This window comes from Camelus bactrianus, chromosome 35 (assembly GCF_048773025.1).
Source record: "Camelus bactrianus isolate YW-2024 breed Bactrian camel chromosome 35, ASM4877302v1, whole genome shotgun sequence".
NCBI lineage: Eukaryota > Metazoa > Chordata > Mammalia > Artiodactyla > Camelidae > Camelus > Camelus bactrianus.
The window spans coordinates 2,725,224-2,751,295 of NC_133573.1; the positions used below are offsets into that span (position 1 = coordinate 2,725,224).

General features: G+C 50.8%; 1 long non-coding RNA gene across 7 annotated transcripts; it reads right to left on the reverse strand.

Moving 5' to 3' along the window:
- Window positions 1–5,875: 5,875 nt before the first annotated feature.
- Window positions 5,876–22,388, reverse strand: LOC141576005 (uncharacterized). Of its 7 annotated transcripts, none has more exons than XR_012504165.1 (5): window positions 19,596–20,372; window positions 18,930–19,169; window positions 18,683–18,812; window positions 17,003–17,373; window positions 5,876–10,505 (listed from the first exon to the last, which is right to left on the reverse strand). It is a non-coding gene; the product is annotated as an uncharacterized LOC141576005 (long non-coding RNA). The 7 variants fall into 7 exon arrangements; XR_012504167.1 differs by lacking the exon at window positions 5,876–10,505 and adding an exon at window positions 22,012–22,388 and having other exon boundaries at window positions 16,241–17,373; window positions 19,596–20,160; XR_012504166.1 differs by lacking the exon at window positions 5,876–10,505 and adding an exon at window positions 20,379–20,702 and having other exon boundaries at window positions 16,241–17,373; window positions 19,596–20,160.
- Between the last annotated feature and the right edge of the window lie 3,684 nt (window positions 22,389–26,072).

Sequence of the window (26,072 nt, forward strand, 5' to 3'; positions counted from 1 at the left end):
CAGAGAATGTTCGCAACACGGAACTTCCGTGGCTTTACCCTAAGGGGCAACGCAGGTGTCTGAGAAACCATTTCCTTCTCGTGATGCTGAGAACCGGCAAATGCCCCTCCGCAGGAGCTGGGTTTAGGATTCCTCCTACCAGGCTCACGTGCAGATGGAAAAGTCAAGGAAATTGCAGAATTAGGAGAAAACTGCCTCCAGTTTGCCGGAGGAGAGACGTGATCTGAGGGACACCCTGCTGTCACAGCCCCGCGGTGGTAGAGCCGCGGGCAGCAAAGCTCGCGCGACCCCGACACTGCGCGCCTGGCCTTGGAGCGCGCTTTTGGTTGTGGTGTCACCTGCTTCTTAAAACGTGCCCGTATCTCCCGCGGGTGCGCGGCCGCGGAAGGCAGCAGGCTCAGAACGTCAGGTTCCGTTTCCCCCGCCGAGCAGATGGGAGGAACGAAGGCCGACCTCGCCACGATTTGGGAAGATTTCTTCCTGGAGAACCACCACGTGCCCAGCTGGATGGGTTTCCGCGTCCCTGTTCCACACAGTCGGTTTGTCCCCTCTCCCCTGGGGGCGGCATCCTCTGAAGGAAGAGCGCGGAGGTGAGCGCTGCGGCGGCCAGCGGAGGTCCGTACACGACCCATCAGCCTAAAGGACTCTGCAAGTCAGACGTCAGCCCGCCCAGTTCACGGCTGAGCCACCGGGAGCTCAGAGAAACGCAGCAGCTCAAACCCGGCGCGCGGACACCGGCTTCAACCCGAGCACCTCCCTCCCCGGACGCCTGCGCAGACGCCGAGGTGGAGAGGAAGCTTCGCGATGAACAAAATGTGAAACAGCCTTTTCGTCTGGTTTCCTTCTGGCATCAGCAAAGAGAAACAACCCAAACCCTCAGCCCTCTGTGTCCGGCTCCGTCCTGTGGACAGGTCTGTGCAAATACCATGTGCAAACACCTCAGGTCTTCTGATGAACAGGACGGCGAGGGCGGGGGCACCGGCCGTAGTCATTAAAGCTCTTTCCTGTCCCAGGAACGTGACATACAGCACAGAGTCCCCATCAAGGTGGGCATTATTATGTTCATTGTACAAACAATGACCCTTTTAGATGCTGTGCACTGCTGAGCCGTATAGTGTGCTATAATTCCATTTCCTTTCGAACCCAACATGCCCCTTCCTCCTGGAATTTATTTATAAACTTGTAAATAATTCATTACTTCCCTAAGGTCGCAGCCCTACAAGTCACTGAACCTGGAGCTGGGTCTGTGTGAATCCAAGGGTGGGCTTCTCCATTAGTTTCAGTGTCCCGGCGTGAGTGTTCCGATTTCATGACTTGAGAAACATTCTGTGTCAAGTCAGAGTGCACCCCTTGAGAAAGGAAGGGAACATTACAGAAGGAAGGCGATGACAAGACAAGAGACCGAATTCTCAGTGTCAAACCTCAGACCCACCGTGGGCAGCTCTGCTGCCACCACCACCCGTGCTGGGGTGGCCCAGAAACCCGAGGCCCATCAGCCCGATGCCACCAGGCAGAGCCCAGACCCTCCCCAGACCCTCCCCGGACCCCAGGGCTGGATGGCTGCCCCCACCCCACCTGTGTCAGCCAACGTCTCAGCAGATGAACCACAGATTCAGACAGAGCTCCTATAAAGCCGAGGGCCACTCAGAGACTGCAAATTGCTAACAGATGCCTTTTTGGTTACGGTGCAGCCACGTTCCCACAGACGATAAAAACGAGAGGTTAGAGAACAGATCATTTTATTGTCACATAGAGAAAACCAGCCAACTGAGAAATCGCGGTTTTTAGGTACATGTGAAGTGAACTTTGAAATCTGGAAAGGGCCATATTTTTATAGCTAAAGAAGGCCTTGGCTGTTACAGATGGAGCCCTGTGCGTCTAAATCTTATTCATTAAGAAACAGAGTAAAATATAAAAAGAAACAGAGTAAAATAGAGTGTGTGTGTCTGCACTGCTTATGTGCCGGGGCAGGGAAGAGCTTCTTCTAAAGCTGACTTATACATGGTACAGGCCATTCCAACACATCTGACTGCTAAGATTTCATCAGAGCCTAAACTACTTCCTTATTTGTCCCTAATCTATATCATACACAAGAAATAATAGGATTTCAGCTAAAAGGAGATGTGTACATATATCTGTGTACATGAATAGGCTGTAACTTCTCCCTCTGTGGCTGATGGCTGGGCCTGCATGGCATATTTCCACTTATCAGGCTTAGAGCGTGATTATCAGAAGGTTTCTATTTAAGAATACTTATTAGCCTGGTTAAACCCTCCTAAAATGTCAGTTGTCTAAAACCTTTAAAATTAATCAGCTGAGCTTGACTGGGGCCAGCTTAATTTAGCAATTCGTCTGACCACATTGTCTTTTACTATATAAGAGGAGTTTATAATAATTCCTCTATATAATTATTTTTGCCAGGCACAGTTAAGTTCAAAAGTCAAAAAACCGTACACTTACGGAGTCAGCTCCAAGCGTGAGGATGACAGCTAACAATGTCCCTGACTTACAAGGAAATTCAGAGCCTCAGTGTCCCACGTGAAACCTACAGACAAAGATAAACATCACAGTCTCAGAATCCCCGAGGAGCCGGGCTTTCTCTGCTGCGTCCAGACGGCCCCCGTTGCTGGTCCCTTGCAGCTGGGACCCTGACGCTCAGAGCAGGAAACTGACCATGTTTCTGACACGCTCATTCAGCCAGGAGCCAGCGGGCTCCAGAACTTGCTTTTGTTTGGTTGCCGAGGGCCCTGAGCCAGAGAGGAAAGCAGCCCCACTGGCCAGATAAACTCCTCCCTCCACGACTTTGCTGGCCTGAGGCCTGGGGGCTTTGATGCGCCTCTGATTTAATTGTGCGCACGGGAGCCTCTAGGCTGGACATCCTGGAGGAAGAGGTTTCCAAGGCTAAGCCAGCTGCAGCCCAGCCCAGGTCTCAGATGCATGTTCCCAGCACCCCATCCTTAGGGGGTGCATTGCCATGACCTAAGCCAGGAGCAGGGAGCCCTGATCAGTCAACCAGTCAATCAGTCATCTGCCAAGTGCCCAACTCTGCTCTCTACACCTGGTGTCTGGAGGTAAAAAACGAGTGAGCGGAGAAGAGGGCTTACAGTGTCTCCATGAAACAAAAAAGCAGCATTTGCTGACTCAGCATTCACAGCCTAATTCAAAAACAACACCAAACGATGCAACGTGAGGAAGACGTCTGGGGCAGGCAGAATGTTCAGAGGGGAGAGGCAGCGTGGGGATGCACCCCCGAGGCAGCGGATTTGGGGTGAGAGCCGCCGTCCTGGTCCCGGCAGAGCGAGGAGCCCCCCGCCCCGGCCCCCACCCCTGCCAGCCGGGCAGCCTCTCCAGCCCTGCTCTCACTGCCAGAGGCGCCAGCCCCTCTCCAGGCCAGTCCCAGCCAGAAGGGACCCTCCAGGCTCTGCCCCTGCCCCCAGGTAGTGGGATCCACACAATTCCTACAGGTGAACCCTGGCGAGAAGCATCACAACGGTGCTTCCGGGAAGGTGACCATTGAGAAGACTGTCTTGGTGGGTCAACTTCCAAGATTCATTCCAGCTCCCAGCCAAGGCTGTGTGGCTGACAATGAACTAACTCCTCGGAGTGGACTCAGAGGGGCAGTGGCAGGCACTGTCACGGCTCACCACCATCTGCGCTCTGGGCTGCTACGTCAGGGCAGCCTCCTCCCGACGGCCGAGCCCCTGGCCTCCACGTGAGGGGCTGGCTCGTGGGATGCTCTGGAAGCCAGAAAGGGCTCCTCACGCCCCATGCTGATGAAACATGATCACCTCGGAGTTTTGTCTTAATGTGTCTTCAGGTGAGCCTCCATATGTCCAGTTACTCTGACATAATAAAGAAACACGCATGGAAAACATGACCTGGCCTCCTAAGAAATCAACTTTGTTTACCCTTTGAGTAGATGACCAAGCAGTTCAAATGGTGACCGCTTCCTCGAGCATCTCTGCAGTAGAGTCACAGGGAAATAATTCTCAAATTTTCCGAAAGTCACCTGAGTGATGTCTCCTTGCCTGTTTGTGGCAGACTGAAAACTCGTTTCACTGCTCCTGCTGGAGAACAAGCAGGAGAGTCTCCTTCGTGCCCTAACAGAGTGTCCTCACCCCGCCTGCCATCAACCCTGAGGTGCAGATGACTCTGTCCCAGAGAAAGGCAAAGCTCACTGACCATAGGTACTTTTTGAAGAAGTCAAGATTATGACTACACACTCCTTTCCATTCCCAAAATTGCTATTCGTGGAAACAGGGTATAACTGGTCCTTAGGGAATACTAAACAGGTCAGTGTGGAAAACTGTCTAATAAAATGTGGATAATGATGGAGGCAAAAGTTGAGCCCCAAGTAACTCACATGAAAAGCAATTATAAAACCAGAAAAAACCCTCAGAATTTCCAGGCTGTTCTATCTGCTCTAAGCGAAAAGCGAAGGTGGGTCCTGGATGGTGAGTTCATTTCTACATCCATGTTTGACCCCCTACAAGGGGAGAAGGACCCAGAAGAAATACCTTTTGAAGAAAACAGAAATTCAGAAGGCAAAGAAGTGAGTTTCCTCTGCCCCTACTGAGTGCCAGGCTTCCCACAGACAGCGGAAGAGCCCCGCTCAGCAGACGGACTGTGAACTGTGCTGGGATCCCCACAGACAGAGCCTGAACTTCAGCTTGTCAGCCGGGCAGCTCTTCCCTCGTGCAGCCCAGGTAGAACAGAGGTAGTGCCGATGGCAAGGGGAGGTACCGCCCAGAAGCCACCGCATCCACAGAACTAGTGGCGTTTTCAATTTTTCTTCAAATCTGAGTTCTGTTAAGCTTGGCCCAGTTCTGTTCAGGCCCTGAAATTTTTTAGCCAAAATCAATTTTTTGAGCAGACTTGCATGTTCTGAGTGCTGAGACGGTTCCGTAAGAAAGAAAACAGGGGCGGGTGGACCGAGCTTCTGAGCTCACGAGCTGCACGTCATGTGTGACTGAAGATGGCACAGTGTCTGAGTGACACCGTGTTGATGTTGCTGCATGTTTAGTTTCTTGATCTCACTAACAGCTTGGATTCTTTTTCAGTGTTTCTGACTCACGCACGTGGTGCTGACGTGAGCTCACGCTCCGTTTGCTCACAGACACCTCGAAGACCTAGCGCGCTCGGAGCCTTGTCCTGAAAACCCTGGGCCCGGACTACCAGGAAGCTACTCCGGCAACTCCGGCGTCTAGAAACCTCCTCACCTCTCAGCTCGTGGTCCCAGACGGTGTGCTGCCACGGAATCCTCCCTCGCAAACGTGCCAGCGGCGCAGGCCAGGTGCCGTGTTGACCCGGTGAACCTGAGTTGAAGTTAGGGGTGCTTTTCTTACTGAGGCCTGAGGTGAGGTCCTGGGGGGCTTAGGGGGACGGTTAGCCCAAGGTCTTCTTTGGCCCCCAAAGCCAGCGCTTTAAAAAGAAGAAAGGCTTTATTATTTAGAGCAGTTTTAGATTCACAGCACAACTGAGCAGAAAGCAGAGATTCCCCGTTTACCCCACCCCCCTGCACTGCCCCCCCGCCAGCAGCACCTGCACCAGATGGCATGCTTGTCACAGCTGACGCCCCTGCACGGACACCCCGTCATCGCCCGAGGGCCGCAGCACACACCTGGGTTCGCCCTTGGCCCTCGGCATCCGGGTGCGGAAGAGGCGCACGGGTCTCTTCGCCGCCTGCACAGTGAGCGCCGAGTTGTGGGCATCACACAGTGTGCAGCCCTTTCAGACCGGCCGCTTTCACTTTCGGATGCCTCCGTGTCTTTTCACGATTCCCGAGCTCACCTCTCTCCAGCACCGAATTGCACCCCGTTGTCGGGAACGTACCACAGCGTCCGCGCCCGTTCACCTAAGGACAAACGTGACTGCTTCCATGCCGGCACCTGGGAATAAGGCTCCTATTCTTGTGCAGGCTTTTGTGGACAACAGTTTTCAGTTTACTTGGATAAACATCAAGGGGTGCAATTTGCTGGCTGGTAGGGTAAGGGTATGCTTAGTTTCATAAGAAACCACCAAGCTGTCTTCCAAAGTGGCTGCACCATTTTGCACCCCCACCAGCAACGGATGGAAGTTCCTGTTGCTCCACACCCTCACAGCTTGTGGTGCTGTCGGTGTTTGGGGTTTTAGCCATCTGAAGCAGTGTGTAGTGGTATCTCGGTGTTTTCATTTGCGATTCCCTGAGGCGTGATGTTCAGCACATTTTCCCGTGCTTCTTTGCCATCTGTTTCTCTTCTTTGGTGAGATGTCTGTTCAGGCCCTTGGCCCATTTTTCACTAAGACAGTCTTTTGAAATCCAGTCCTTATCCGAGTAGATTACAGGCCCCGAGAGAAGCCAGGTGCAGGGAGATTATGTGGACTCTGGAGGCAGACTGCATGGATTTGAAACCCAGATCTGCCCCTTTCTAGCTGTGTGTCTTTGGGCTAGTTACCTCTCCTCTCTGTGCCTCCATTTCCTCATCTGTAGAATGGAAATAGTCATAACAGCATCTACCTGGGAGGGTTGTGATGAGAGCCGTGCACATTAACACACAGCAGCCACTTTGATCAGCGCTGGGCATGTGGGGTGCACTGAGCATTCAGCAGGCCTTCCAGAGGAAGGAGGGCACGACACCTAAGAGCTGCTCCATTACTAACACATCAGTTCTCAGGACCAATCTGTAAATACCCAGCAGGCATCAGAAGCATTGCTCTGGGCCGTGAATGTCAGTCACCACACCATACTCCTCGGGCAGGTGTTATTATCTCCACCTGACAACCGAGGGAGACAGTGACCCACGCTGGTCAGTCAGTGGGGCAGCACCGGGGTTTGACCTCAGGACTATCCGCCTCCTGCGTCTGGGTTCTGAGCACGTCTAAGCTCCCGTGGCTAATGAGAACACTTTATCTGTATCTTTCAGTCTGACATCTACCAGGGGAACTCTGTGAGATGGCTGGTATTTGACCACTGCTGCCCTAAATTCTTAACGCTCATCCTAGGAATGAGAAGCTACTTCATGTAGTGTACAACCACGGGGGATCTGAAGCGAGATGGCTGTGCCCAGCTCCCCAGGGAAGAAAGGGCTTTGTGTACACGCAGCAGTGGGGGTTCCGGTGAGCAGCAGGCACTCTCTCCCTGGTGGAGGCCTTCTGAGAGCCAGATCTGGGTGGGAGAGACCAGCACTGCCCACACCCCCGCTTTTCCAACCGCAGTCCCTGTGGGCCCACCCAGCTGGAAGCCCACTGCAGCCTGGGCGGGGTCAGCTGTTCCAAGTCAGGAAAACAAATTTCTTTACCAACTAAAAAACTTTGATTACTGTGCTTTTGAAATTCACTCTGAGTGCAAGAACCATCTTATTAGATGTCCTATAAATAGTACTTGGCTCATTGTGAAAGCTTAATAGCTGTTTTAGAATTAGAAGAAAAGTCATAATAAGTCCTTTGTTTCTGGAAACAAGAGCTCTCTGGCTTCTGCTGGCCCCACTCCCCAGCCCCGAAGGGCTCTGCAGACACCCAGCCGCAGAGCACACGCTGGGCTGGCCAGTGCCGGAAGGACCCACCTCCCCTGGGTCCCTGCTCTCTGCATCTGCCAGCCTGGGGTCCTCCTCCGTCTGTCCAGAGGACAGCAGTCCTACCACCTTATCAAAGGGAGTCACTTCAATTCCAACCTGGGTAAGACTAACGGGAAACCACGCAAAACTGTTACATGATGTCAACACTGCCTTCTCTATCCTGTGACCAGAAGAGCCGGTGCTCAGGTGCCCTGAGCTTCCCCACTGGCTGCTTTGACCAGACAAGCAGATGGAGTGGTTTATCCACTCAGGGGGGTGGACTGACGCACCAGGCAGTTAGAGATGGGGGTACTGTCACTCCTGAGTGTAAAAATCAGAGGAAATCAGCAACACCTCTACCCAAGGTGCGGCTGCAGCTAAAACTCAACAAGAGTTGGCTCTGGAAGGTGGCCAGGAGAGGGGAGAGGAAGAGAAGGCAGGAAGGTCTGGGGGAGGTGGGAGAATGCCCGGGAGCACCGGCCTGGGTGGGAGCAGGACGCCCCGGGAGCCTGGCGTCCCCAGCACCTGGACGCCTGTGGTTGGTGCTGCACCAACAGCTCACCTGCCTCGCCCGCCTAGTTCACATACCCTCCCACTTGACCTCAAGCGACCATCTGAGGTGCGTGCTGTCCCCGTCTGTAGGTGGGGACACTGAGCCTGGGGCTAGCCACAACCACACAGTTTGCAAGAGGCAGAATCTGGACACAGCTCAGGTTTAGCCCCACATGCTGTGTTCTGTGCACTGAGAGCCACTGCATAAAGGGCAACCCTTCCCCACGTGTCATCCAGGAGTGACACCCACAGCCTCGGATGAGCACAGCTGTCACTTACACGCAACTTACGCATTACAGTGGGGACCCCGGAGGCCCCCTTTCAGCTGCTCGCCTTCTGTGCAAGCAGTTGTTCACCCCCGAGAGGACGTCACAGCTGCCCCCCGGCACTTTCTTCTCACTCCATCTTCCTGAGAAGTCAGGTCTGCCTGCAATCACTGCAAATCAGCCTTATCAAGAGACTAATGAATTTAAAAGGCCAAGAAGGCCCCCTAGATGTCACTGAACGTCCTCGCCTGGGGGACAGCTGTGTCCTCCGAGCACCCCCGCTGCCCGGTCAGTCCCGGACGTGACGGACGTGTGGGAGCTCCCCTTCGCCCGGCGCAGCTGCCCCTGGGCACCACACCTCCGAGTGGGGGCCCTTCCACCTGCACCTCCCCGGCGCACAGTGACCGGCGTTTGAGGGCGTTTGATGGACTGGTTTGAGTAAGCACATGCATTTAATGAGATTCACCCTTCATCTGTTCCACTCGCTGCAAGACGGTTTTGCATTAACAGAACTAGTGCGCCACAATGCCCCGCTTAAGTCACGGCCAGCGGCAGCTGCCACCCCAGTCCACGGCTCCCACATTTGTCAGTGACATGCAACTCGCATGCGTTTGTTCCCACCTGGAGCCGGGAGCGTGGTGAGCAGTGGCCACGCCCTTCTGACCTACACTCCGGGAGGGCCCAGTGCTCATGATCTGTTAACTTTTGCTGCTTCCCAGGTCCCGAGAGCCTCACAGTTTCCTAAAGCCCACGGCAACTCCTGGAGCCTGATCACCTGAGTTCGGTCCTAATGTTTTTCTAAACAGGCTCCTTAGACTCACAGCAGCAGCTTTGTAATAAAATTAGGCCACAGCAGGGGACTTACAGGTAGAAAGCACATCATGAAATTTCATTCCTTGGTTTGATCGGACAGGAAACAAAAAGAAGCAAATGTGCAGAATGTCAGAAGGTGAGAGTCATGAAGCGGGGAGGACACAGCTCAGGGGTAGAGCGCGTGCTCGGCATGCACGAGGTCCTGGGTTCAATCCCCAGAACCTCCACTTAAAAATAAATGAGTTAATTAATAAATTAACAAATCTAATCACCGCCCCCCCCAAAAAAGCATGAAGACAATAAGTCTGGACGAGGGGCTAGAGGCTGCTGGACTGAGGGTGGGGTTTGCTGTTCCATGTTACTTTGGGGGAGGCCTGCTGGGAAGAGTGGCATGGAGGAGCCCCAGGAGACGTGCGTGAGCCACACTGACATCTGGAGGGGAGGGTGTTTGGGGAAATAGGATGGTCACAAGGGTCCTAAGACAGGAACGTGCTTGGCAGGTCTGGGATGGGCAAAGAGGCCATGTGGTCAGAGTCACGTGAGGAAAGGGGAGACTTAGGAGAGGGGGTCCAAGAGCGAGTAGGGGCCAAACAAGACCAGACTGTGGCCAGCGTGGGGACGTGGGCGGTGGCTCCAGCCGCATGAGAAACCAGTGGGGTGCCCAGCAGAGGAGAGGCAAGCCATGATCACGTCTCAGCAGGCCCTTACTGCTGCAAGCAGACCGCTGGGGCAGGGGCGGGGGCACCAGTCAGCAGGTGTTTCCATTTGCTCGGGCTGCGAGGGACTGGGGGGTTCACACAGCAGAAAGCGATCTTCTCACGGTTCCGGAGGCTGGAAGTCCAAGATCAAATTGGCAAGCCTGGTTTCTCCGGAGCCTCTCTCTTTGGCGGGCGGAGAGCTGCCTCCTGTGTCCCCAGGGCTTTTCTCCAGCGTGATCACGTGTCTGATATCTGTTCCTCTTCCTACCAGGTCGCCAGTCACTGGATTAGGGTCCTGCCCATGTGATCTCTCTTAACCTTGAGTTAACCTTTTGAAAAGCCCTGTCTCCAACTACAGTCCCACGGGGTTGGGGCTCATGCATTTTGGGAGGATACAATTTAGTCCACAGCAGGAAGTGAGGGAGACCACGCCTGGACCGTGGTCGGACTCGGGAAAGTGTGAGGAAGCTGCGCGTGGGCTCTTTCCTGAAGGTTGAATGAGATGGAATCGTGCTTGCACAGTTTTCATGAGCATCAGAACGAAGGAAGGCAGTAAACTGCCAACACTGGGAAGAGGATAAAGGATCAGCGGGATGGTGACGTTCCTTTTTGAACTCCTCCGGTTTTGAGCTTCTTAGAATAGACTGTAGATTTTGGAATTTGAAAGTATAATTAAGAAATAAAGGTATCTTGTTAGCTTTTTATTGAAGTATAACATACTTCCAATGAAGTGCACAAATCTTCAGTGTGCGTACAGTACAGATCAGTGACGTACTAACACCTTTATTGTGGTGTGACTCCTGTACAGTCAAACATCTGTACTTCAAATGTACAATTTGATGATTTTTGATAGTTGTATACACCTATGAAACCACTACCAAAATCAAGACATCTAACATTTCCATCACTCCCCAAGAAGTGCAGATTTCAAACTCCCAATTTATCCCTTCCCACCCCCTTCCCCCCAGGTAACCATAAGTTTGTTCTCTATGTCTGTAAGTCTGTTTTTGTTTTGTAGATAAGTTCATTTGTGTCCTTTTTTTCTTTTCTTTTCTTTTGTAGATTCCACATATAAGCAATATCATATGGCATTTTTCTTTTTCTTTCTGGATTATTTCACTTAGAATGATGATCTCCAGGTCCATCCATGTTGCTGCAAGTGTCATTATTTTATTCTTTTTTATGGATGAGTAGTATTCCATTGTGTAAATATACCACAGCTTCTTTATCCAGTCATCTGTTGATGGACATTTGGGTTGTTTCCATGTCCTGGCTATTGTGAACAGTGCTGCTGTGAACACTGGGGTGTATGTATCTTTTTAAATTATATTCTTCTCTGGATATGTGCCCAGGAGTGGGATTGCTGGATCATTAGTTCAATCAATTTTTACAAATATACACACTCAAGTAACCACCACCCAGGTAAAAAAACAGACTATTTCTGGTAAACCAGAAGATTCCCTCATGTCATCTCCCAATCAGCAGCTCCCCAAAGGTAACCACTATCCTGATTCTAATACCATGGATTAGTTTTGTCTGTTCTTGAACTGCAGATAAATGGAATCAAAAAGTATGTAATTTTTTGTATGTCTTGCTCATTTCACTGGAGATTATGTATGTGAGGTTTGTCAAGTCACCACAAGCAGCTGGAGTTCCTCTTACAGCTGGGTTAGCATTCCATTGTACAGATATTCCACAATTTAGTTATCGACTGCTCCAGATGGAGATTTGGGTTGTTTCCACTTTCTAACCATTATAAATGTAAATACATTTGCAATAACCTGTACATGGCTTTTGCTGAGTACCTATAAACTCCTTGGGAAAAGCATTTCTTCTGAGAAAATAAGAGATAGCTCTCTCTCACTTAAAATTACTCTGTTTCCCTTTTTCTATGCAGGATCTTGTTAAAAACAAAAGCAAACACTTTAAGACACTTCAGGTGTGATCAGGCCCAGGGAGGTGCTCAGGAGAGCCCATTGTTAAGTATTCAGGAATTTTGCAAATGGATTTCTAAAAATAAACATTATTGAAAGTTAATTTATAGAAAGTATAATTAATTCCAAAAAACTGAAGAGGAAGAGACACTTCCAAATTTTCTGTGAGGTCAGCACTACCTTGAAATTCAAACACACTACAAGAAAAGAAAAACACAGACCAATTTCCCATGAATATAGATGCAAAAATCCTCAACAAGGTATGAGCAACCAAAGTCAATAGCACACTAAAAGGGACATATACCATGACCCAGTGGAATTTGTTCCTGGAATGCAAGGATGGTTCAACCATCAATTGCTGTATTAACAGAATGAAGGGAGAAAACTATGTGATCATCTAAATTGATGCAAAACAAGTCTTTGACAAAATTCAATACCCTTCCATGATAAAAACACTCAATAAAAGGAAATGACCTCAACAAAAATGAAGGCCATTTATGAAGAGCCCATAGCAGACATCATACTTAATGGTGAGAGACCAAAACCTTTTCCTGTAAAATCAGAGACAAGACATGGATTTCTACTTTTACCACTTCCATTCAATATGGTGCTGGAAGTCGTAGAGCAATCAGGCAGGAGAAAGAGCTAATGGTATCCAAATTGGAAAGGACAAAATAAAATTATCTCTGTCCACCCCCACCCCCCACACACAACCTGTTAGAACAATAAATGAATTCAGCAAAGTTTCAGGATACAAATCAAAACACAAAAATCAGTTGCATTTCTATATACTAACCATCAATAATCAAAAAAAGTTAAGAAAACAATTCCACTTCCAATAGCATCAGAAAGAACAAACTATGTAGGAATAAATCTACCCAAGGAGGTAGAAGACTTGACCCTCACCCTAACCACCCACCATGAGCACACACCGCTGGTGCACCTGTGCAGTCCTTTCACGTCTGGACACCACACACGTGGATGAGAGAGAATGGCCACTGGGAGCTACGTATGGGGACCCATTCAGCCCTTGCAAGCCCAGGGCCGGCTGCCGGGACAGCGCTGAGCTGGGCTGGCCCTGGGGCATCACCCTCCACAGGAAGATGGGCACTTTCACTGCAAAAGTCCTTTTACAATAATTTTTAAATGATACAAATTCTATTTACAGACCAAAAACAGACTCACAAACATAGAAAACAAACTATGGTCACCAAAGGGGAAAGAGTAGGGAGGGACAACTTAGGGGTTGGGGATTAACAGACACACACTACTGTATATAAAATAGATAAACAACAAGGATCTACTGTAGAGCACAGGGAACTGTATTTAGTATCTTGTAATAGCCTATAATGGAAAAGAAACTGAGAAAGAATGTACATACACATATGTTTGTGTCTATAACTGAATCACCTTGCTGTACACCTGAAACTAACACGACATTGTAAATCAACTATACATCAAAATAAATTAAATTAAAATAAAAGTGGAGCCGGAGCCAGAGCCAGCAGAGGGGACCCCACGGTGGAGGCCCTATGGCCCTTTGCTCTGGACATACTGACCGCTGAGTGCCTGGCATTAGGGGAAGGAGGTCAAGCAGCTGACCGAGGCCAAAGCCCATAGCTCCCTTCAACTGTCTGCAGTGGCCACAAAACATGTGAGTAAGAACAAATGTTTTACTAAAACACCAGGTCGAGCAGACCAATTTCTATTTCTAAGAAACTGGGCCTCAAACTTTCAACATGCTCTTCCTCTGATTCAGATATAGGGGTGACCATGACCCTGCGGAAGGACGGGAGCAGATGTGGGATGTCAGTGCACCGGGTGGTCAGTGGCCACACAGAGGGCCCGTCAGTGGGGAGAGAAACACCAGACACCCGGGGCATCTGGGGACAGGCGAGGCTGACTGGACTCCAGTTAGATCTGTGAGCTACCGAGGCACTGCCAAAGGTCTTGCTGTGTGCTGTTACTCATTTTCAGGGCTTTGGAAAGGAACTCAGAATTTTATAGAAAGCAGACAAGACTCCTGCCTACAAGAGAGACCACGCCGGGAGCTCACCCCCAGCGTCCTCCCCAGGGCTTTGGGGTTTGTCCTGGACGACGCATTAAATGTGACTTACTTCCCATCACTCACACCCTGGAGTCGTTATCAACATGTAATTCGAGAGTAATTTCTCATCTAATTTAAACCATTATTTGTTTAAGTAATAAACACTTTATGAAGAGGTTTTGAGCAGGTAGCAACAACAGCGTGATGTGGAACGACTTCTCTGTAGCTGAGCTGACGAGGGCTTACTTAGGGCCGCGAGCGACGGTGAACCTGTGACGGTCACCTGGGCATGAAGGACACCGGCTGCCGCTCATAACAGCAGTTGTAATAATACACTATGATTTCATAATTGCTTCTCTCTTCATAAAGACGTTTAAGTTAGACCACCTTAACGGTTGTGTTAAATATCTCTGTGTCTCTGTGTGCGTGTACAGATAGACAACAGACAAAAGTAAATCTGATCTTTAACATCGCGTTCTCACTCACTGCTTTGTTCTGAGTTAATATAACCAATAGATTGAGGACATTTTTATTTGAGAGAAAAAATGTTAATTCTATATCCACAGGAAGGAACACAAAGTTTTACTCATTGCAGACAAGGCTTTTTAAGAATATGCTTCTGTTAACAGTGGTTACCTCTGGGGATGAGTTATGGAGGAAATTCCATGTTTTTCTTTATATGGCTCTCCATACACTTCTATAGTTTGAATTTTTTGCCCCAAGCAAGTATTTGAAAATGGCATTGTATATTTTGAAATTAAAATGGTATTTTGATGATGGCATCGTGTGTTTCTCTTGTCAGCTGTGGTCATACAGCAGTGGAAGACAGAATGGGAAGAGAAGTGAGAGGAAAAGAGAGAAAATATGGAGCAAACATAAGGTTGACAGTGGGTTGTTGGAACAACCTTTCAAGCGTCCTAAAACAATTCGGAAATATTCAGCTGCTAATTGTCCTTGGCAATTATTTAGAGTTTAAAAAAAAGAGGGAAAAAAAGGAAATTAAATTTATTTCTGCTTTTATTGAAGTATGTAGTGTCTTCTCTCTCTCTTTTTTTCTTAAGAGTTAATTTCTAAAAAGCCACTTCTGGGCTACTTTTGTTTTAGTCATTTTGTGCACATGCCTAAAAAACTTATAGCTCATACTGTTCTTTTGCTTAAGGGAACTGAAAAGCACAGTGGGCCTGTGCAGACCTCTGGCTGCCTTGAACGTGAACCACTGTTTGGAGGTTGGGCGAGCACTGCGGGGCCACGTGGGGCCACCAGGGTCCGAGGGGGGAGGGGTGTGGCTTCACCTCTGCTGACATCACTGCAGACCAGGCGTCACCTCAGGATGGATATCCCCATTATTTTAGGCAGTTACCACCACTCCCCCTTTTTGTGTGCACTTAAATAAACAGTTCAGTTAGCCCAGTGCCAAAAAAAAAAATCCTTCATCGCATCCTCCAGATGAATAGTTGCACATTATTCTGAGTTACATTCACGTTGCTCTTTGTAAAAACAGGATTTTTTGGCCAGTGTCCACCCACCCTGCAGGCACTACCTCCCTCTGCCTGGCAGGGAGGACCTGACGCCGGCGTCCTGCTCTCTCCGGGGCGCCGCTACCTGCCTCGGCTCTCAGGTCCTGGACCCCGGGCCCCCCAGCTTTCTTCTCAGACACAGCAGGAGCTGCAATGTCCTGAGACCGTCATGAGAAGATGGTGAACATGCCACACGCGTCACCCCGGCCTGTGCTGGTGCAGGCATCGCTCATACATCACAGCTTTCCTCTGCCCCAGACCTGGCAATTCTCAGTTCAGGGCCCCAAGAAGCCACTACCCAGTGACTGCAGGAACATGGACACTCAGCCAAGCTCCATGTGCCACCCCGTGGCCAGGCCTATGATCTTGCCCCAGCTGCCCAGCACCTGGGGGTCTCCGCCAGAGCCAGGGAATGCGGGAGGATGCGCTGGCCAAGATGGGAATGGGGTGGAGCCACGTGAGGGACAGGCTGGGGGAGAGATCCGCAGCACTGGAGCTGACCGGGGGTGTCTGTGCCTGCTTTCCTCCCGGTGCCCCTTTCAGCCACCTAATCTAATCCCCCGCCCAAACCCCCTTTCTGCTTAAACCACCACAGAACTGGCCGGGCGCCGGTACAGTCATGGGATGCCTCCCAGTTGTCTTCCGGTGGCTTCTTCCATCTGACCTGGCCCCACTCTCAGGTCGTTGAGCTGCACACTGGTTACAACAACCAGGACCTGGAAGCAACCTAAGTGTTGTCTACAGACGACTGGATAACGAAGTTGTGGTACATTTATACAGTGGAATACTATTCAGCCACAAAAAAAGAGTAAGATAATGCCATTTGCAGCAACATGGATGGAACTGGAGGTTGTCATTCTAAATGAAGTAAGCCCGAAAGAGAAAGATAAATATCAATTGATATTACTTATATGTAGGATCTTTAAAAAATGACACAAATGAACTTATTTACAAAACAGAAACAGACTCACAGACATAGAAAACAAACTTACAGTTACCAAAGGGGGAAGTGGGAGGAAGGAGAAATTAGGAATTTGGGGTTAGCAGATACAAACTACTATATATAAAATAAACAGCAAAGTCCTACTGTAGAGCACAGGGAACTATACTCAATATCTCGTAGTAACCGATAAGGATGAAGACTATGAGAAAGAATACGTATGTATAACTGAATCACTGTGCTGTGCACCAGAAACTAACACAGCACTGTAAATCAACTCTACTTCAATTTTAAAAACATTAAAAAGAAAAGAAAAGAAAGAAGGTGGGGAGGGTATAGCTCAAGCGCTAGAGCACCTGCTTAGCATGCACGAGGTCCTGGGTTCCATCCCCAGTACCTCCTCCAAAAATAAATAAATAAACCAAATACCTTCCTCTTTTTTTTTTTTTTTAATTAAAGAAAGAAAGAAAGAAACTGTTGAACTGCAAAGAGTAAAAATGTTCGGCCACCCCAGAGAATTTAGTGACCACAGGTAAGAAAGGAGACACGGTGAAGTGTTCAGCCATTAGCCAGAAAATACATTTAATAGAGAAGAACACATTACAGCAGATAGTTAAGTTCTTTTTAAGAATGGGAGAACTCATTTGCAGCACAGGCAGAAAATTATGAAGGTAAGTGTAACCTTAAGGAGCTGCAGGCGTACCTTCCATATTTGCTGGATATTTATCCCTTGAAGGCAGGGGTCTTTGATCTGTTCATTGATGCATCCCCCAAACTCTAGAATGGTACCCGGCCCTCGGGTGGTGCTTGGTAAGTACCTGTCAGCAGCATCCGCGTCAGGCCCCAGACTACCTAACAGGGCAGCAGAACACAGCTGCGCTGGGGAAGGCCTGCGGGGCTGCTGGTCGCCCTCCCTGCCTGCGCTTCGGCTCAGTCACGTCTCACCTGGGAAAGGACGGGGGCCCAGGCTCCTCTTAGCTGATTCTGCCATCTCCTAGGTGTGTCCATGGTGTGCCTGTTAGGGTTTTGTTTTTCTCTTCCTTTCTAGCACCTTTAATTATCCTGAAAAACAATCTGAGAGTGATGGTAAATGAGATCATTTCTCTAGCATGGGTAATTTATTCTGATGTATGTGATTTTCCGGGTTTTCGAGCAGGGACAGACCACACACGGGGTCTGTGCAGTTGGAAGGGTCTGAGGAAGGCCAGCTTGCCCCCATATCTCTTCCTTCTGGTGGTGTGGCTCAACAGGAGGTGAGCCAGGAGTGAGGGGACACATACTGAAGCTTGTGACGGCTCCCACCGGGAGGAGGAAAGTGTTGACTGTTCACTTTGTTAGCTAAGTCCTGAATGGTGAGAAACAGTATGGAACACATTAGAGAATGAGTGGGGGGGTGTGTGTAGCTCACTGGTAGAGCGCGTGCTTAACACGCACAAGGTCCTGGTGGAATGTTCTAGGCAGAGGAAGTGGTGGCCTGGCACCTGGAGTGAAGCAGGTGTGGAAGGTCTGAAGGTCAGAAGCTCAGGCGGGGTCCTGAGCACCCAGGGGAGACAGCAGCGAAAGCGCTGTGGAACCCTCTAGAACAGTCTGTCTCATATAACCTTCTAGAAACTCACAATTCAGGCCATCCAAGGTGGTGGATACCACATGTGGCTAGTGCGTGCTCGAAATGAGGCTAATGTCACTGAGGAACTGAACATTTAACTGTATTAAATTTTTAATAATTTTAAGTTGCCACATTTGCTAGTAGCTCGCATATTAACAAAGCAGCTCCGGATCCTAACATTCTGATTTAATCCAAAATCACAGTTTTGTCCATCAATTCAACTTTTTCCTGCACCAAGTCCTTTGCTAGATTTATCTCCTGTCAGGGCGCCAAGCGAACCGGAGCTCTGCCTGCCGTCCAGGTTAGCAGGCTCTCCCAGACAGCGCCAAGGCCCAGAGCTGGCGGACAGAGGCGGAGCCCCGGCTTAGCTCAGAAATGGAGTTCACATGTATTAAATGTCTACAGCAACCCCGACACACATTACCATTCTTTGAAATACACACTGTTACTTTTAATTTAAGAAAACAAATGCAAATATGCACCAACAGTGGGAAAGACCCTCGCCTCTGGGGACTGAGGAACAGAGGTCAGGAGGTCAGGGGGCAGAGAGTTTCTTTTCACAAAATGCCCTTTTCTACCGTTAGATTTAATAGGAGCGCACACTAACATTAGAAGCGAACCAAACCCCCAAAACAATGGCTGTTAGTGGTAAACAGTGGCTACTAGAGACCGAAGGAAATTAGAGTTCTTATCTGCTCTGGGTGCCAGCCAAGCAAGGTCCAAAGCCAGCGAGATTTACTAGGTGCACACACTGTGGGTGAGATTTCAAACGCTCACCATTTCCCAGAGGCACTTCCCACTGCTGTCTGGAGAGGTGCGAGGAGGCTCGCCAGATTCCACTGAGAAGCAGGCAACCTACAACACGCCCAGTTCCAAACAAGCATGAGTTGTGACACGTGTACTGTAACTGGGAGAGAGAGAGTGAATCACAACGGAGCAAATGCGGTCCCGAGAAGGAGTCAGGAGAAGGGTCTGCCGGGCGACTCCGGGGATGAGTCGGCGGCGGCCGCCCCAGCGTGCTGACCTGGCCCTCCAGCGGCGGCAGCTCAGCCCCCTCCACCCGGGGCGAGGACCTCAGCGGGGTATCCTCGAAGGATACTGGGTCTCCTTCGCATTTCCAAGTGCATCTTCCCTTTGGGGAGAGGCAGTGCTGACCAGTAAAAATGAACGCTGTCATGATGCCAGGCTCCCCCGGGAGTGACTGCCGCGACGTCGGCGGTGCCACAGCCGTCCTGCGCATCTGGACTTCTGGAGCCAGCGCCACCTGTGGCGCGAGCACAGGCTTGGACTGAGAGGAACCAGCTCCCAGCCGCAGCTCCCCTGCGCACTCCTGTGTGACCCTGACCTTGTCCCTGCACCTCTGAGGCCCCGCCTCCCGCAGTGTAAGGTGGACAGGAGCTTGGGTGGAAACGGGAAGTCCAGGCAACGCAGCTGAGTCACTGGACGGATCCTGAGAGATGGCTGTCTCTCGCCCATCTATAAATGACCACACCAACCATGCACACGGGACACGCCCCCCCCCCCCCCCCGGGAGCTGGACGTGACCCCAGCCCCGCACACAACCGCTGAGCCCCCAGGGTGGGTCGCCAGCTCCACCAGTCTGTCCGGGTTTGGGACAGGAGCCGGAGTCTCGGCGGGTCAGGCTCGGTGACAGCAAGTGACTCGACCTGCCCGGCCTCAGAGTCCTCACCTGTCACACGAGGCGTGGTTGAGCTGCCACTAAACTGAATCTCCTTCTCGGGCGTCCTTCACTGTGGCCCGCTCCGTGGGAGGCGGCGTCTGAGCTCCCTGGGCCCCCGCGGACCGCAGAGCCGTGCGGCCGCGGGCGGAAGGGGAAGCGCGCATGCGCCATGCCCAGCGCATGCGCGCCCACGGGGGAGGCGCTGCCGGGTGGGGGTGGGGAGCGAACTTCGCCTCTGTGCTTCCTTCTTCCCCGACCCCCTCGCTTTCCTCACCTCTGTTGCTGGAGACGTGGAACCCAGCAGGGCCAGCCCTTGTCTTACCTGTCCTTGGGCGTTTCCTGGATTCCCCGTCCTCGGTCTCCCACGTGCATCAGAATCCCCCAGGAGCCTTTTAGGATCCAGGTTCGGGTCCGGCCCCCTTCCTGTTCTGAGTCCATCGGCTGGGGTGGGGCCCGGGGATAGGGTCAGGGGTCACCCTGGCCCGACGCCTGTCCCTCTCTCCAGCTGTGCGCGCTGCTCCGCACCCCGGGTCTGGTCCTGGTCCGTCGCGGCAAGACGAGCAGGAGGCCCGCCCTAAGGATGAGTGAGACCTCGCTACTCATGGCGTCTCAGTTCAGGAAATGACAACTTCATGCTTCCGTTGCTGCTTTGGACTGAATTGTGTCCCCCAGATTCATATACTGAAACCCTAAACCCACATGCGCCTGTACTGGAGAGAGGGTCTTAAGGTGCATTAAGGTTAAAAGGGTGGAAAAGGTGGAGCCCTGAGCTGACAGAACCTCTGTCCTTACAAGAGGAGGAGACATGGGACGTCGCCAGCACGTCCTGTCTTCGGAATGCTGAATGCATCAAGACTTCACCTGCTTGCTGCCCATCACAGCGGGGTCAGGCCACTGGATTATCGCAGTAACCTCTTAGCTCATCTTCCTACCTTGGATTGTCACACCCCACCTCAGTCTATTATATAAAAAAAAAAAAAAAAAAAAAAAGCAGACAGAGCAATGCTTTTGTTAGTTAACTATTGAAGTGTAGTTGATTTACAATGTAGTGTTAGTTTCAGGTGTACAGCCTAGTGATTCAGTTATACACATATATGCATATTTTTCAGATTCTTTTTCATTATAGACTATTACAAGATACTGTCTGTCAGACCTTGTTGTTCACCTATTTTATATGTAGTAGTTAGTGTTTACTGGTCTCAAACTCCCCCACCCTACCCCTTTGGTAACCACCAGTTTGTTTTCTCTGTCTGTGAGTTTGTTTTTGTTCTATAAATAGATTCATTAGGATCATTTTCCAGGTCCCACGTGCAGGTGGTATCACATACTGCCTGTCTTTGTCTGACTCTCTGCACTCAGTATGGTCATCTCTAGGTCCATCGTGTTGCTGCACACGACATTACCACCAGAGCTATGCTTTCATTGCTAAAACAGTGTGTCACTTCTGCATTCCAGCACCTTCCACTGGCTTCTCCTCTTGCTCCGAGAAAAGCCTTTCTCTTTAAGACCAGCCTCCAGGCCCTTACAAGGTCGGTACCCCCTTCAGCCTTACCCCTCCCCAACTCCTTTCTGACCTCAGGGTCCCTCCTCTGGTGGCCTGGGCTTCCCAGACTTTCCTTACTGGGGTCTGCACAGGCCTGTGTCCCCCCTCCCTCCACGAGGCCTTCCCTGCCTCCCTACTGGGAGTGCAGCCCTCCTTCACCACACTCCTCTCCCTTGCCCGGCTCTGTTTTCTCCGCAGCACTGACACCATGTAACACTGTGCTGTTTGCTTGTTTGCTGGGTCACTGTAGGTTTATACCACTAGAATATTCTTCGGGACGGTAGGAATTGTTCTCTGTGTTGTTCATTCCTATGCCCCAGACTGAGAACACACCTGCCATGCAGTGCCGCCCACCCTACAAAGATGCCTGGAATAAATGGATGGATGTAGTAAGTGTCTGTTTCTTTCCATTTTTTTCCCCAGAAAACGCAATCTTTTGAAATAAAGCGGTCTTTAACATTGGTTTACATAACTGATCTTGTACTTTTTAAAGAGTAACCCCACCGCTACTGAGCGCCACAGCCGGGGGAGTCCAGGCAGCCGGGGGCGCAAGTCACCTGGTGTTACTACGTGCTTCACTGCAGGCAAAGGAAGAGAACCTCGCGGTGCCTGCGTTTATAAACCTGAAAGAAAAACAGTGTTCTAGCAGAACTGTTTTTAATGTAAAGGCTGAGTTTTAAAGGATACTTTTAAAGACAAATTACCCAGGGCACTTAGTTCATGTGGAAAAGACTCAACCTTTCTACCGTTCACCTGCAAATTCTTCCTTAGGAACGTGGTGGGGCGGGTTCCATTTTTCTAAGGCTGGAATAACCCTTGGATTAACAATATGTAGGGTTCACACAGTCCCAGTGGTCTCCTTGTAGGAAAAAGGGAAATTACCCAGGAAAGCAGTGGGTCCGATGTCCCGCCAGCGTCCACGTGGGCCTCTTGCCAAGTCCAAGTCCATACTGCTCGCCGCATGACAGGCCAATAAGTTGAAGGATGAGTTGTTGGGACAAGGAATAGTGACTTTATTCGGAAAGCCCTGCGACCAAGAAGCTGGGAACTAGTGCTCCCAAGAACTTGCCTGAGTCAGAATTCAGGCTTCCTTTATACTAAAAGGGGAGGGAGGAACATCAAGCACTGCCTGCTTCCGGTCAGCCATTCACAGGCGGGCCTGGTCAGGACGCCTCCTACGAGCACGCAAGGGGGTTTTGGCTGAACGCTCCTCACCTCGGAGGCAGGGTTCCCAGCAATGGGCCATGATGTATCATTTAAGCTACAGGCAACATCCCTTTAGTGATTAACTTGTAGCAAAAGCAACAGAATCAAAGGTTAAAGTAAAAGCAACAGATCCCATGTGGAGTCAGGTTTGTTCTTCCCTAATTACAGGCCTGCTGAGAGCCCTGGCCTGGGATGCGCGTCCCAGGCAGCCTGTCCTCGGGCCCTTCACTGTCTGCCAAGCCTGCTCTGACCCCGGGGGGATGGCTGACACTCGAGCAGCACCTGGAACATGCTGGAACAGCACGTCCTGAGAGCTCCTGCAGAGATCACCGACACGGTTTGCTTCAGAATCTCCCCTTCCAGGAAAAGCCTTCTCCAAAGCAGACTGAAGAATCATGCAAAGCCACAAAAAATATTCTCTCTGACAAAGGGTCAGGAGGATCCAGGGCCCGCCTGCCCTTCAGCGGGGGCTCAGCCTGGAGCTGCCCGCACCTGATTGCCCCAGTGCAGGAATTTATCCTCCTCGGAGGCCGGGAAGCCCAGAACAGCAGGTGTGATAAGCAGCAGGTATTCCTGGAGCTGGCTGGGGGGAGGCAGGGGGGTTCTGAGCTCGGCCCCCGCCGGCCTGGTTCACCCCCTCAGAGCACCTCCCCTGTTGAATGTCTGTGCTCCTCCCTTAAAACCTGAAGCAGGCTGTAGTTACTGGTGACTTCAGTGTGCAAGGGGTTAGGCAAGCACAGTGGATGGATGTCTGTGCAGCATCTGTCTTCAGAAACGAAGCCCTCCACACCAGGGCAAGTCTTGAAATACGGCCCCCAGACTCCGAAGGCCCAGACTGCCTTCCGTCCCTTGCCGTGGATGCTGGGGAGACTTAAATGATTTGTTTCACATCCTTAATAACTTACTTAAAATGATCACAGTGCTACGTGCAGCTGGTTAAAAAGTTCCAGTGGCGCAAAGGCTCGGTGAAGAGCCAGGGGCTTTGCTCCCCCTGCCCCCTCCCCCTCCGCTCCCTCCCCTCCGGGCCTTTGTCAGGGGACTTTCAGTTTCATGGTCATAGTTAACATCCAAGTCCTCTCCTGGAAGCACAATGAAATCTGGCGCTCCACTGTGGTTTTATTCCAAATGATGCAAACACAGAAACAGTGTTTGATGTGCGAACGTCAAGGTCTTTTAAGATCTTTAGGGTCTAACTCTCTGAGGGCTGCGTCCGTGTGTCCTCGCTGAACGAGACTCTGGCACGGCCATCCAGTTATCTCCCCGTTACCCCTTGGGGTGGCGGGGCCCTGCAGGCAGTGGCAGATTCCATCCTGTCGTCTCTGCGTTCTGCATGTACCTGCACGCTCCAGACCAGGTCTGCAGGCCCCCGGCAGCCCTTGTGCAATTCCCTGGGCGGTAATCACTGCCCAGTCTTGCCTGCTGCCTTGCAGGAGAACTCAGGGAGCAGCGCTCCACAGCTCAACCACGTCAGGTCCCCAGAAGGCCCAGTATCTCCTTCTGAGCCAGTTTAGGAAGGAGAGCTGGCGAGGGTGGAAATGTGTAGCCGCAGAGGTGAACTGCTCTCAGCCCCCAGGTGCCTTGTCACTTCCAGGAAACAGAGCCAAAGGCAAAGTTTCACCATTGTTGTCAGCATTGAGGGCAGCAGCCCTGGGAACGGGGGCCTTCCCACCTGATCTGGAAAAGTGGCAGAAGTCAGCATGGCTCGGTCCAGCCATGCTCGGCCCAGGAGGAAAGTCAGCCCGGAGCTGCCTTCCCTTCCTTCTACGTGTGAGTGTTTTATTGAAGTCTAGTCAGCTGCAGAGTGTCCATTTCTGGTGTGCAGCACAATGCTTCAGTCATGCATATACATACATGTATTTGTTTTCATTTTCCTTTTCATTAGAGGTTACTACAAGATATTGAATATAGTTCCCTGTGCTGTCCACTATACACTTGTTTATTTTATATACAGTAGTTAGTATCTGCAAATCTTGAACTTCCAATTTAACCCTTCCTACCCCCTTCCCCCCTGCTAACCATAAGCTTGTTCACTGTAAGTCTATTTCTGTTTTGTAGAGTTCATTGGTGTCCTTTTTTTTTTATTTAAAGATTCCACATATGAGTGATATCATATGGCATTTCTCTTTCTCATTCTGGCTTACTTCACTTGGAATGACAATCTCCAGGTCCATCCATGCTGCTGCAAATGACCTTATTTCATTCTTTTTGATGGCTGAGTAGTATTCCATTGTGTAAATTTACCACAGCTTCCTTATCAAGTTCTCTGTCGATGGACATTCCCTTCCTCCTCTTTGATGGTGACCTGGTGCCCCTCACTGCTCTGTCTGCCTCCTTGGACCATGCTCCTGCCGCCTGTGGCCTGGGCCACCAGGCTTTTTCCAAATAGCACCCCCACCAGCTGACAAACTGCAGCTTCACAGCTGAACTACTGCACAGCGATACCTTTGTGCCAGAGGAAGGACTTGTCTGTTTCTACCTCTAGTGCAGTGTGGAGGCTTCAACAGTCATCTTTATATTAATTCACACGTTTAGTCACTAACCCTAGAATCAGAAAGTGTTCTCAAAGCTGCAAAGCATTACCCAAATCCAAAGCGATATTTTGCTTGCTGTGGCCGGCCTGTTGGAATCTGACTGTTGTCGCATTCCACAATCTCTTTCCCTCTAAAAGTGTGTGCTTTCAGAGAGCACAATGTAGGAGCTTATTTTAAGGGGCAGGGACTTAAAATCATATTATTTTGAGAATTTCACAATCACTCTTGGAATAGAGACACCTGGGGGTGTCCTAAAACCAGGGCTGGGAATCTGTGATTTAACCACTTGGAAAGCAGCATATAAACAGGGCTGGGTACCCAGGCAGACTTGAAAATCTAGTTCGGATTTTTTCACAAGGCTCTCTGTCTGTGAGTTAGACACTCCTGTGTTGGTTTTTGCTTTGGGGCCTGGGAGGGTGGGGTGGTAGGGAGAGGGGAGGATGCAGGAGGTCTGACACACAAAACGCCCCTCCAGTCAGGTCTCTGGTCAACCTGAGGGGGGGGCACCTGTTGCCTTCTTTCCTTTGAGCACCTACGGGCACCCATGGGCATCAAGCTTCTGTATTTTTTTAAGGCTCAGAATTGCAACTGCCCAACTCCTGGGCAAATCCTGACCCCATGGCCCTGCCATGGTGAGTAACCAAGCCAGCCGCCTGTGCAGGACGCAGGGAACCAGGCACACGTCCACCCACACCCAGGTCTCCTGTTGCTGTGCTTCCTTCCAGCTCTTTCTCTCTTGAAAAAAAAGATCCCTCTTTTGATTTCACACGTGGGTCGCCCTGGGCGCCCCTTGGTCAGCGCTCATCCCTGTGCAGTCTGCCCTCCTCGGTCCCACCCGCCTTCCGGGGCGAGGCTCAATCCCTGGATGGTGGGTGGAGGTGGGCGGTACCCGGGGCGGGCGTGTGTCCCCGAGTCCAGGCCTGCAATGGGGTCCCCACGGGCTGCACCTGCGTCCCTGGCCTCGCGGGGGGCCCACTCCGCGCTGGGCCCACCCAGGTGGGCAGAGGCCTCGCCCTGAGTCTCTCCAGCCTTTCTCTTTCTTCAGAAAGTGGTTTTGATCATTTGCAACGGTGTTTTCACTACAAAAGCAGTTTTCTCCAACATTCCACCTCTTTCTAGAAGTGCATGTCAACAGATGAAACACAAATGACATTGGTGACGAAGTTGCCAATGAGTCGGTGTGCAGATGAAGAAAAGGCGCGAGGG